Genomic DNA, 12,871 nt, shown 5'->3' on the forward strand with positions numbered 1-12,871 from the left:
GTCTTTCAAATTCTAAGAGAAAAACCTCTGATAGACCTATAATAATAGCTAGAAACCCTTTTTTAAGCCATAACGAGCTCAGTATGTAAATGTTCAACAAACTGTCATCTTGTTGTTTCAAATTTCTTTTATTAATTTACATTTAGTTCATTACTCGTTTTCTGATTTTTTTTATTTTCAATATTTTCTTCAATTGATATTTGTTCTAGCACTTAATTATATAGTACATACTTACTCTTTTGGAAAGATATTAAAGAACCAAATTTAAAAATGTCTATATAAAGATATAGACTTATTTAAAAGGTATTTTCAGATTATTAATAAATTTTCGAATTGTTATTTATTAAAAATAGTGGAACCGAAAATAGGTTCAATCACTTCATCACCCTTGGGCCACTATAGTTTGTGTTGAACGTTCTGATTTTTCATCCATTCTACATCGTTCGTTCGTAATGAATGAATCTCTTAGTCGCCCTATTTTATTGCTCTCAAATATATAAGAATTGATGTGATTCGACTTCAAATGGCGAAAATAGACTTTGAAAATTTTCAATCAACACAAAGTGACATCGACCTCAATCGGCTTCAATCGAGTAAATCGACGATATCTGACAAAAGTAGGTGCAAACTTACCTAAATATATGGGAATTGATGTGATTCGACTTCAATCGGCGTCAATAGACATAGACATAGACAATTCAATCAACATAAAGTGACAATCGATCTCAGTCGGATTCAAATATATAAGAATTGATGTGATTCGACTCTAATTGGTGTCATTAATCATCAGAAATTTTCAATCATGTAATTAAGTGCCAATACACCAAAATATATAAGAATTGATGTGATTCGTCAATTGTCAGTAGTTGATACAAGGAGAGCTCTGGACCACTTTCGAGTATTCTAGAACTCTCCTTGTATAAGGAGAGTATGTGCAAAGTGAGTACAGAAGCGTGTGGGGGTGCGAGAGTCAGAGGGTTGTTGGCGTTGCGTCGACGTGACAACAAAGCTGCGACGACGAGGGCGACGATGACGACGACGACGTCAACTATGCAACCAACAACCTCGTTCAACGTCACATCAAGCGATAATGACTAATATATGTGATATCAAAACTCCAGATTTTATGTTTCTTGCATCAACTCCATCATTCCCAAATTTCCGTCTTTATATTGGGTACAACAGATTTCTATGGAAATTTCAATTATTTGACATTCATATTCCTTGACATGCTGAATACGTCAAAGATTATCTTCCGCAGGGGATACAACTCGAACCAATATCGCACATTTTTCAATATTCTGCAGGCAACTTGTTTGCTTTTAATGAAAATAACGGTGATTATTATACAGCATCTTTCTCATATTTGACTATATTGGAAAGAAACAAATTACCTGTGCCAACTAACTCTAAAGTCGATGTTATTTTTCGAACAAATAGTGGTCAAATTTTTGTGTTCTATGATCAAGCATATTACATTGAATTCAATGATGGATTTCAAAAAGTTTTGTATAGAGGTCGATTTAGCGATCGTTTTTTTGGACTTCCGAAAAATCCTAATGCTGCATTCAGACATATCGATGGAAACATATACTTTTTCACTCAAGACACCTATTACAAATTCAGAGAATATTCTAGAAGTGTTGTATCACCGGTACCATTTGATTGGAATATCTTTGGTATACCGTGTACCGACACTAGTCTAAAGGAGCAGCTGAAAGCACTTTTTACTCGTGTACTTTCTATTTATGAATAATAATGATAATAAATGTTTTACTTATAAAATAAACAACGAATTAATAGTTTTAAACAATCATCAAAAAATTATCCAAATTTGTATGTTTTAAATTAATTATTACACCAGTCAAAATTCGACTCTTAGAAGCTGAACAGAACAACCAAAAATTAAAGATACAATGGATGTAATTCATAGGAACTATGATTCAAGATTTGCCACACTCAATACAAACTAAATACAAACGCCAACAAAAAAATATGTAGATAACGCAATAGAATCGAATCGTCAATATATACAGAACAACCTCAAAAAAACGAAAGATACATTGGATGAAATTTATAGGAATTATGATATAAGGATTGCCACTCCAATACAAACACTAATCCCACTAATGCCACTCCTAATCAGCTTCTAAGGTACGAAGAAATTCAACAAATATGGATATGGAAGGTATGGGGTTTGTATTTCCTTTTAATGGTAAAATTGAAAGCTGAAAACACTATGCTTCTGATGAAAGTGTTTTATTGAATAATAATATACTTGTAGAATATCAGTGTCATCAGTTAAGTGGACTTAGCATAAAGGAGAACGAAAAGTAGAATTTAAATTGGGTAGTAGAGATTATTTTTGTATGGATTGATCTATTTGTATGAGTGATCTATTGATTGATATAAATATGAAAATTGTCAGTGTCAATATCATATTTTGATAAAGACTTAACGAAAAGTCGAAACGTCAAATTTTATCTTTCTTCCAAAAATTATTAAAAAAACTATTTTAAAACAGAAGAGACCTAAAATCAAGAATATTTAGATGCATTAATACATCACAACGTCTAAGAATAAGTTAATAAGTCTGCACATAATAATATAGTTACTTTATTATTTTCTTCGGATACTTCGTCTTATTGCATCAACTGAAAACCGTTTTCTTATTGGTTTGGAAAATTTCTCTTCAACAATGATTGTACTGACAAAAGCCGCTAAGTTAAATACATGAATGGTTTCATCAAACAAATCTCTAGACATATTTACAATGCCCTTTTAAAAATTTGTCCACCAATGCCCTTTGACTCTCCAAAGGGTATTAATCCTTTATCTTTTGCTTGTCGACATTTTTTCATACTTTCCATACATCTAGCTAGTTTTAATTTTGAAAAATTATTAAAAAATACCTAAAATGAGCAATGATGTATTTATATGATTAGATTCCTTTAAACAATCTCCAAAATTCATAGTTTTTTTTAGTCTCTCAGCACCAACCAAATCACAAAAATTAAAATTAATAATATATGTCACTACTACACTACTTGTCGATGATTGTACCAAATGTATTGTAAATATAGTGATGTGTATCGTGTGAATTAACTGCAGAAGATGCGTAGTTGAGGTTGTAAAATTTTATAAGCTTTTAAGCCTCCAGTTACATGTAAATAAGTCAATTTATTTATATACGCTCTTTTATCTTTGGACTTTGAGACGCCAATTTACATTTACATAAATTCATGTGATTTTACATCAATCAACATGAAGTGACAATTGGCCTCAATCGTATTTTAATCGACAATATCCGACAAAAGTAGACGCCAACTTAGCTAATTATACATGAATCGATGTGATTCGAAGCAAAAATCCCAATGTGGTGAATGATTAAATTTCATTAGCCAAAGGTTGATAATTGAGTAAATTGGTTCAAAGACAAATGGGATTCTCATTCTGGTAGACGATTAAAAGGTCTTATTTCTTTAGCTAAATGTTGACAATAGTGTAAATAGGCTCAAAGAGAAGCAAGAACCTCAATTTGCTGAATGATTAAAAAGTTAATTAATTTTTGAAATAGAAAATAATATCAGTCTTTGAAGTTATCGAATTTTTCTAGTGTAGGAAGAGTAGTTACAATAAAAATGTTTCATATGAAAAATCACATTTTATTTACCAAATATAATCTTAACACTAACAAAATTTGTACATGGACTTATTACAAATACTGTTACACTATTTATTAAAAAAATGAGAAAAAATAATTTACACAATTAAAATAGTCAATTCAATTCTATATTAGCGATTTTCCAAAAACTCGTAGAAATTAGTTTCTAAAAAATCACAATCAGTCATTTTTCTACAATGTAATGTACTATTTTCTATAATATATTTTAATGAACTGTTACTACATCAGGATACCTAATTTTTATAAAAACACGCATTTATACTTCTGATTAATATATGTATATAAGTATATCACAAATTAAATATTTACTCTAAATTGTTCTAAGAACAACTATATTCACCACCTACGGGTAAGTACGAAATTCACTGAATACTGAGTTTTTTCAATTTATAGGTACAATGTTTTCCAATTATTTTTCAATAAATCACACAAAAGTTTATGTTTTACTGTTTTTGTATTTAACATATAAAAATACAAAAAACCAACTTCACATAATTTCTGGCTGCTAGAAATCACAACCCCGATCGCTTCTGCCAGCATTTTGTAAAAAAATGATTTTTGTTCATATTATTATATTTTCATTAACATGATAAATATTTGCAATTTATTTTCGGGGCAGGGCGAAAACTATTTTAAAAAATGCAACATTTTGATAATCCAACAAATTTTAGTTTTGCTTTCCATAAGTTCAACAGTATTTTTTTTTAAATTATAAACTTATGCTTATAACAAAAAAAGGTTCGAAGTTACTTAAGAGTTGCTTCTTCGAAAATTTTTGCACGAATGCAACAATGCAACAATAACTAGTGCACACTACTGAATGATAAAATACTCAACAAATAAAGAAATGATAGAAAATCAGCATTTTTACCTTTTTACATAATAATAGTTAATTTTTTGTCTGAATTTCATACTTCTAGGGCAGAATAAGACTTCTATTAGTGAAAATGTTCGATTTACGCTAAATCTAAACTTCATAATGAGGACCGCATTTGTTTTCGGTACTAGAAAAGCAGATGTATAGAAATGACTCTAAAATATCATACCAACTGTCATTATTTAATACCCAACGCCAGAAACCAAATATTTTCAACCATGTGAATTTTTTTAGAGGTATTGTTGTCTCCGCAAATCACTACAATCTAATACATTGAGGGTTTTGTGCTTTTCAAAAGTTAAAACTTTTTTCCATCTAAAAGGAATTGCACAAATGTTCTAGGCGCCAACTGGTGAGCATTTGTACCTGTCAAAAACTATTGATAAAATATGAATAGAAAGAATATGTTTTGATACCTAAGTATGTCGAAACTGATTTTCATTAAAAAAAGACATAAAATTAAGACAAATTATCACGAAAAACATATAAAAAGGTCTGAGAAGTTAAAAATAAAAGAAAACAAACAACTTCACTGAAGAGAACTTCCACAGGAGATATTTAGTAATGTGAAATTAGTGCTATTGAAGTACAATATTATTTATATATTACCCACTCATTATTATTATTGTTACCAGTGAAATAATTGTATGAAGGATTGGTGAAATTAAAAGGGCATCAGTAAGCTTCAAAGTATACATATACAAGTTGGCTCAGAATTATATTCGTTACATTCTAAACAGTATGTCCAAAAATAAGCGTGCACATTAGTGTTCTACTTTTTTCTAAAATTGAACAATAAGGGAGATACAAATGGATGAATAAAGAACCACATTTCAAAAGTACATCTCAATAGGTTTTGATTATGAAGTTTATTTTTTGAGAGAGACTATAAGACATTGGGAAATATGATTTCATGTCACCATCTACCCAATACCATATCGATATCTTAGAGGATAAATGAGCTATGTCCGTTTCGGACTACTGTTGGAGAACTCGTTTTGATACGTGCATAACTTACTAACAGAGCTCAATGCCTTTTGATGTTTAGTAATTTTATAGTCTGTAACCTTTTCACAATATTACAAAAATAAGTTTTCTCAATATGGAATCTGTTTCCGATTCATTTATTGAATGGAATTAGCTCAATTATACTCTAAGACATCAATATCAATATGTCCTGGCGTAGTGGCCGAATTAGCTAAGGCAGCTCCATAAAAGCTTGGAGCACTCATCAAGACCAAAAACCTATATGAATCGTGATTTGTTAAATGGGCATCAGTCATACATCCAGCCATTTTGAGTTTTTGATTTTGTTGAACCCTATATGAGTCGAACTATCGTTTCTTGTTAAAACGGCATATGTCCTTGCATTTACAAGCTTGCCATGGGCGCGCAAAAAGATCATATTTTGTTATAAAGGCATCAGTCAGTGACTCATGCCGTTTTAACAAAATTGTTCTGGCAACGTCACGTGGAACTGTTGTTATGATTCTTAGGTTAGGATTTGACTGAAAGTTATCATTAACTTGATTACAATCATTATTTTGTGATAAATTATCGCAAGAAATATATGAAAATGATGGAAAGTGAGAGTGATGTAGGCAGTGATACTGAAAAAAATAATTCACGCAAGAGAAAATGCGATCCAAGCAAATACGTTAGAAATAAGATTAAGGATTCTAGAACTAAGCCATAAGGGAAATACCGTCAGAGTCCAAGTTTATCTTGCGGGTAAGTGTACAGTGTTTTTTTATATTTCTCAATACTGTTTTTCCTTTGTTTACATAATAGGTGTAAAAAGAAATGTTTGGAGACTCTTAGTGAACATAATTGCATCGATATATTCAAGCCCAAGAAAGGACTCTCCTAGATTAAAACACTGCAAGTTTTAAGTACCACTTACTGCAAGACTGTAAACGAATTGAAGTATGCCTAAAAGCATTCACGTCTGTTATGGATATTACTACAAAGCGGCTAAGAAGAATAAGGAAACTAAAGCAAGAGGGGAGAATTCCAGAAGACAAAAGAGGTAGATTTGTTAGTTACAGCCTTCCAAACACATTGCCTCATTTCCACTAAAAGAATCGCACTAATCTGGACAAAAGATTTTTTATTTGAGCCCTGACCTTGATTTAAAAACAATGCATAAGTTGTATCTTGAAAAATATCCCGACAAGAAAGTTAGCTACTCCTTTTACCGATCTTTTTTTTGCAGAGAATTTTAATTATAGATTCGGAAGGCCTCAAGTTGATACATGTTGTACATGTGAACAGCTCAACTTAAAAATAAAGACACCCCATTTAAATGAAGTTGCTAAACGCACTGCAGTGGCTGAATTACTAGTTCACAAGCGCAGAAGTAGAAAATTTTATTCAGCCTTAAAACATGAAGCGTCGGATGATGGTAAGAATGAAGATAACGTTCCTGTAAGTACTTGTAAGAAAGTAAGTTCCTGTTCAAGAACTTTTTTATTTTCGCTAATTAACTGTAAAGTCTTTGCCATCTCTAATATTAAGGCTAACACCAGTTTTCTGTATGTATACCACGAAGGTGAAAGGACGAAAGGGCCTGACGAAATATGCTCATTTTTGCATGACTACTTAAACCAGATCCCAAAGGAAATAACTGAACTGCGTCTCTTCTCTGAAAACTGCTCAGCTCAGAATAAAAATCAGGCTATTATGAGATATATGCTTTTCCTCTCAGACTCTGACACATTTAAAATTCAACATTATTTTCCGGTGAGGGGATGCAGTTTTTCACCCTGTGACAGGGATTTTGGAATTATTTCTCGAAGACTAAGGAAACATTATAGAATTTTCAACATGCATGAAGTAACTGAACACATTATTTTAAATGGCAAACCAGGCAAATTCCACGTCAAGGAAGTTAAACCGACAGACATTTTGGACTTTAAAATGTGGTGGAAAGATTACTATAAAAAGACTGCTGTTTCTGAAGAAACTGAACACAAACCAAGGAAGGATAAAATACATTTTGCAGTGAGTACTCTGTACCAATTTGTTTATGACCATCAGATGAAAAGGTACATAAAGGCATTCCCTGCGATCAACGGCCTCCTTTATCATACCTTTTTTATGAGCCTCCAAAGAGATTTACCTGACCTGCCTAATAGGTGTCCATACCCGACCGGAAAAGTTCTCAGATTAAAACATAAAGTAACAAGTAAACAAAAGTAAGAGCGCTAATTTGAATCGATACCGATACAACCACGACAGATGCGCTTCTGAACTGTCCAACAAAATCCTACCTAGAGCAGCATTTGTAAGACCTATTCGACAGTGCAAGCCTGTAGAATCAGCAACTAGGACACGTCTTTCTCGAGCACTACAACCTACAGAAGTTCAAGATCAATATCCACAGGCATCTCCACACGCCTCTACTCGAATTACTCGAGTACAATAGGGTTTGCCCTCATTTACATAAAAAGAAAATGGTGTAGATTTGGAGTGACCTGGTTATCATGTTACATTTATTAAAAATTCCAATTATTTGAAGAAATTGTTTGTGCAGCATTTTGTAAACCTAAATGATCACTTATTTTTTGTAGGTCCATAGGTAACCCCTTGAAGTTAAGCAAAAAAATTTACATCTTATAATGAGAAAATATTGAATTTCCATCAAACAGATTTACTTAATTCGAAAAAATACAATTATTTTACTGTGATCGTTACATTTTAGCAAATCAAAACTTCCCGTATGGGATAAGGAGGGTGGCATTAATTATTCTTATATCTTGTAATTCCTCCCAAAATATAAAATCTGCGTTGGCAGATGTATAAGTTTTCCAATTCAACCATTTTGTATCGCTAGTAATTAAATTCTAGAATAAAGTTTTATAAAGAGAAATACCCTTATTTTAGAACATAGTATAAACTATTAATACAAATAATACTCGACCATCTTGTAGGTAATTTGAAAATTAAGTGAGTTGTATCTAAATGGTCAGGAAATATTTACCAAAGGATGAATAATATCAGTTGAATATACTGTTTCAGTTGGAATTTCTGGAACCTATCATGATACTTATATTAAACACACTGTTTACTATGAACACTGACTGAAGCGTATTTCAATAATCGAAATTTCAACTTCAGAGACTGGAAGTAAATTCTGTAATTGCATTCTCTGAAACGCACCTCAGCTAGTGTTGGTGTTTTAAAAACATTGCATAATTTATAGAAAATTTTGAATGTAGAATTTATAATACATCTGATCGCTTTATTTTTATAATATATTTTTAAGTCGACCTTGCCGTGATTGTCCCAAAAGTTTGAAGTTAAATTTTGCAAACAAGGTGGATTAACATCATTTGCCATATGTAACTTATAATTACAATATCATCTACCTACGTTTCACACAACATCGAAAATAAAACAGCATTTTTTAAAAAGTTTTGATCAACAACTATTAGTGTTAATTAAAACTTAATAAAATCACAAATCAAACATTTCTTATTATAAGAAATCCTATTTGAACGAAAATGATTGCAAAATCCCCTTACGCATGTAACAGCCATGAAAACATGGGTTATATATCACAATTGCGAGATTTAAAACAAAAACAAAAATATTTATGAAATTAATTTGTTCAAGTTGTGAGGAATTTAGATGTTCTGTGAAAAACACCAATTACTGTATCATTTTTTCAGCAATTTGTAAATTTCTACAAAATATTCATAGTTAATTGTGGACAGCCAAGGGGCCGTTGAGCACATTGAGGTCTTTAGATAGGCCATCGTGCCCCGCTGACGTGACCAAATGTCGATGTCCTTTGAGAAGCCTATCAGGCGCTTTGGCTTGAACCCTTTGATATTATTAGGCAAGTTGTGAGGCTTTCCCAAGTGTTTAAACCGCGCAGTTTCGTGGTCTGCGGTTGTATTCTCCTCCATACACCAACGGCACTCTGATGCGTCCGTGATGCCCATGGTGTTGGGGTGGTGTCTTAGATGGCAGTGTCCTGTTAGAAGTCCAATGACTAGTCGGATTTCGCGCCTGTTTAGTTGGAGCAGTTGTTTGGTGTGAGACGCACAAAATCCGATCCCAGTTTGGCAAGTGATCTGCCTCGTCGTTGTCTTCGTTGCCCAAAGGACCAGGTTCTACAAAATGTATACATGACCATTTATTGAAAGGTTTTGATTATGAATGAGAAAAATTATCTAGTTTTTTTAGACTGAATAGATATGGAAAACCAGATAATCATGAAATCACACTGTTTACTACCACTATAACAACATTATACAACATATATTCTCAACTAATACGTTGGTAGCGAGTCACTTAAATGTCAAATGTCTGTATATGTGGATGGGTTTTGTGTGTATTAATTACAAAGATTTTGGTAATATTTTACTCATTCATTTCGGTAAATAGGGTTCAATAGCGGCGCCAGGTATGTGCAAACTATGCGACAGCATAGGGCCGTAACTAACAATTTGTATGTTTAAAAAAGCTGTGAAGGTTTTATCTTATATTTTCTCTATTCTGAGTTTATTTTAATGTTATATTTAAAATAAGTATTATATGAATAAATAAATATGTATATAATTATTGTTTACATGGCTTTAATGTTTTAAAATTGTCTGGAGTACCGCAAGTTTTAAAATATCAAATAAAACTTTTGAATTCGCAAAACTGTTATGCTTCTGCTACTTGACACTTCAGAAGTAATTCGGGGACTTTTAAGAAATATGTACGAGTCCACATTTTAAGCATAGCGTTTCTTAAGTTCTAACAACTCTAAGTTAAAAATGATTACTTTTCAGAAGAGGCTTTTAGATACAAATCCAAGAAACCCCCATAAATTATAAAACTAAAATATTCAAGATAATTTCTAATATATTTGAAATCTCTTATATTTTTAAATTTATATTTAAACTCAAAACATGAAATTAATGTTATTCACAGAACTAACAAACAAGAGAAAAATATTTTCGTCAATGAAACTGGTCCCTTTCAAATGAGGAGTGAGGGTTGTAGCAAATATTTAATAGTGAGGAACCAAGGCACAATTTTTACATTTACCACTTTATGTGATGACAGCTGCTTACCATAATGAATAATGAATTTGCTAAAGCTACTCCACATGTAACAAATTCAATATTTGTACTTTTCGTATACCGACTGTTCTTATTTTATTATTATCCTAATCTAACAACTATATCATAATTTCTCATAATTTTTAGTTCACTCACAGAATCCATCATTGTTTTTATTAAATTTTCTTAAATACCCTATTCTAATAATAAGTATTAAGATTTACTTTCAACCTGATCATTATTTATTGTTGAATTATAGTAATACTGATATTGCCACGAAAAACCTTAATTATGTTAATGGGGCGTTCTTCCTTTCTACCGACAATGACGTGTCTCCTTTCGAAAAAAGAATGCTGTTTGTATATAATAATACTAAAATCCCGTTTTCATTTTTTTTGCTTTTTACAAAATCATTGTGACAGAATTCGAAATGTGTGAGGGGTATTTTACATACAAATAAAATGTGTATTATGCCTTCTAATATTACAAAATTATCTCGCTTAAAAAATTAATATATAACTCTTTAATATTTATAGAACTTTTGAAATATTACTATCATTGAATTAATTAGAACAAAAAAAACGTAAAGGTTCATACTATTAAACAAAAAAAAATTTTGTCGTTGGGTCCGGCTATGTATCTTTTTCTTGTTGTCTTCCGTCACGCATTTAGAAAAACAAAAAACGCTTCTTAGCTATTTGACCTTCAAAACTAAGCAATAGTAGGGTTTCCTCTTGACACTATGGCGTTCCGCCTTGAAGTGCCACCCGGAAGCGAGCCAAGTTAGCCGCCTGCAGGAAGCAAACAGAGGTGCGTATGGTTTCGGCAACCACTCTGGCACGTAAGTTACTAGTTTGAATTTTTAGGCTAAAATTCTCGAACACTGTTATTTTACACTTCTGTTACAAATAATATGTGACGGAGTGGCATAACTTGTAACGAAGTGTTAATTTTTGTCTGGACTTTGCTTTAATTGATTCTTACAATATTTAAATAATATTTTTTGTGTTTTATATATATTAGATTATTAATTATGTTATTCATTTAAGGTATTATCATCGAGCAAATAAAAAATTGGTGTTATCTACGGAAGAAAGGCAGCAACATTGTCGTGAAAAAAAGAAGCAAGACCTCCAAAAAATTGCAGAAGTGAAACGAAAAGTTACCATACTCGTAAGGTAGTCAGAGATTTGACACCTAGAGAACACAGACAAATGAAAGAAAATGGCAAGTTAGAAAGAAGAAGAGAAAATCTCATCCACTGCTATAGCAAGGGGGGGGAAGTTAGATGAGACAGATCGAAAATGTTTAGACACAATATGAAACTTCAAGATAATGTAAAAGAATTACAAAAAAATACTTCAACGTCAAAAAAACAAAAAAGATAACTATTACATTATATAACCAAAAATATAAAAAGCCGTGAGCAGCAGAGCTTCATCACGAAAGTCGAATTTTTCGTCGAATGAAGAATTTAACTAATACACAAACAAATCTTTCCATAAAATGAATTTCTTGGAAATCAATTCAATATCAATATCAATTCTCAATCTTATTTCTTTATATGGAAAATTTGCTATTCCTCAATAAATTTTCATTTCACAAGTTAACTCTCTCTCTCGAATGAAAATTCATAATTTCAATAGACCCGGTGGTCTCGAACCCTCTTGTTCAATTCCAATTGACAACAAAGAAAAAATTGTCAAAATGACAAGAAATTTCGAAAATGGGAAGTAAAAAAAATCACCCAGCAATGATTATACTCGTATTATTCATTAAATAGGAAGCGGTCCAGTTCAACAATTACAACGATCAAAATGATTTCGGGCGTTTTGTGCTAGAAGAACTGAAGAAGAAAACTTTGAACTTGAGAAAGACAATTCTTCAACATCACCCCTACTTGCATGCGAAGTTCGAACCCTCTAGTTAAACTTTTTCTGGCCAGAAAATATAACAAAAATGACCATAAAATGGAGAGGGGTGGAGATGGAAAGTTTCGACCTTAGACAGGAAATCATCTCGCAACTAATTGAACTTACATGTGAAATTTCATTTTTCAATCGCGTTTGACCTGCAGAGGTGAGCAAAGGTCAAAAACCACTTTTTTTGCACTGCGACCCCTCGAAATATTCATTTGTTTTCTACCAAACTCTAATAACATCAATCCGCCGCCAAAAAAGCCATGTATGCTAATTTTGAACCAAATCGGACCCATAGCAATTGCTCGAGAGACGAAAATAAGAATTGTAG

Source organism: Diorhabda carinulata, chromosome 5 (assembly GCF_026250575.1).
Source record: "Diorhabda carinulata isolate Delta chromosome 5, icDioCari1.1, whole genome shotgun sequence".
NCBI classification, from domain to species: Eukaryota; Metazoa; Arthropoda; class Insecta; order Coleoptera; family Chrysomelidae; genus Diorhabda; species Diorhabda carinulata.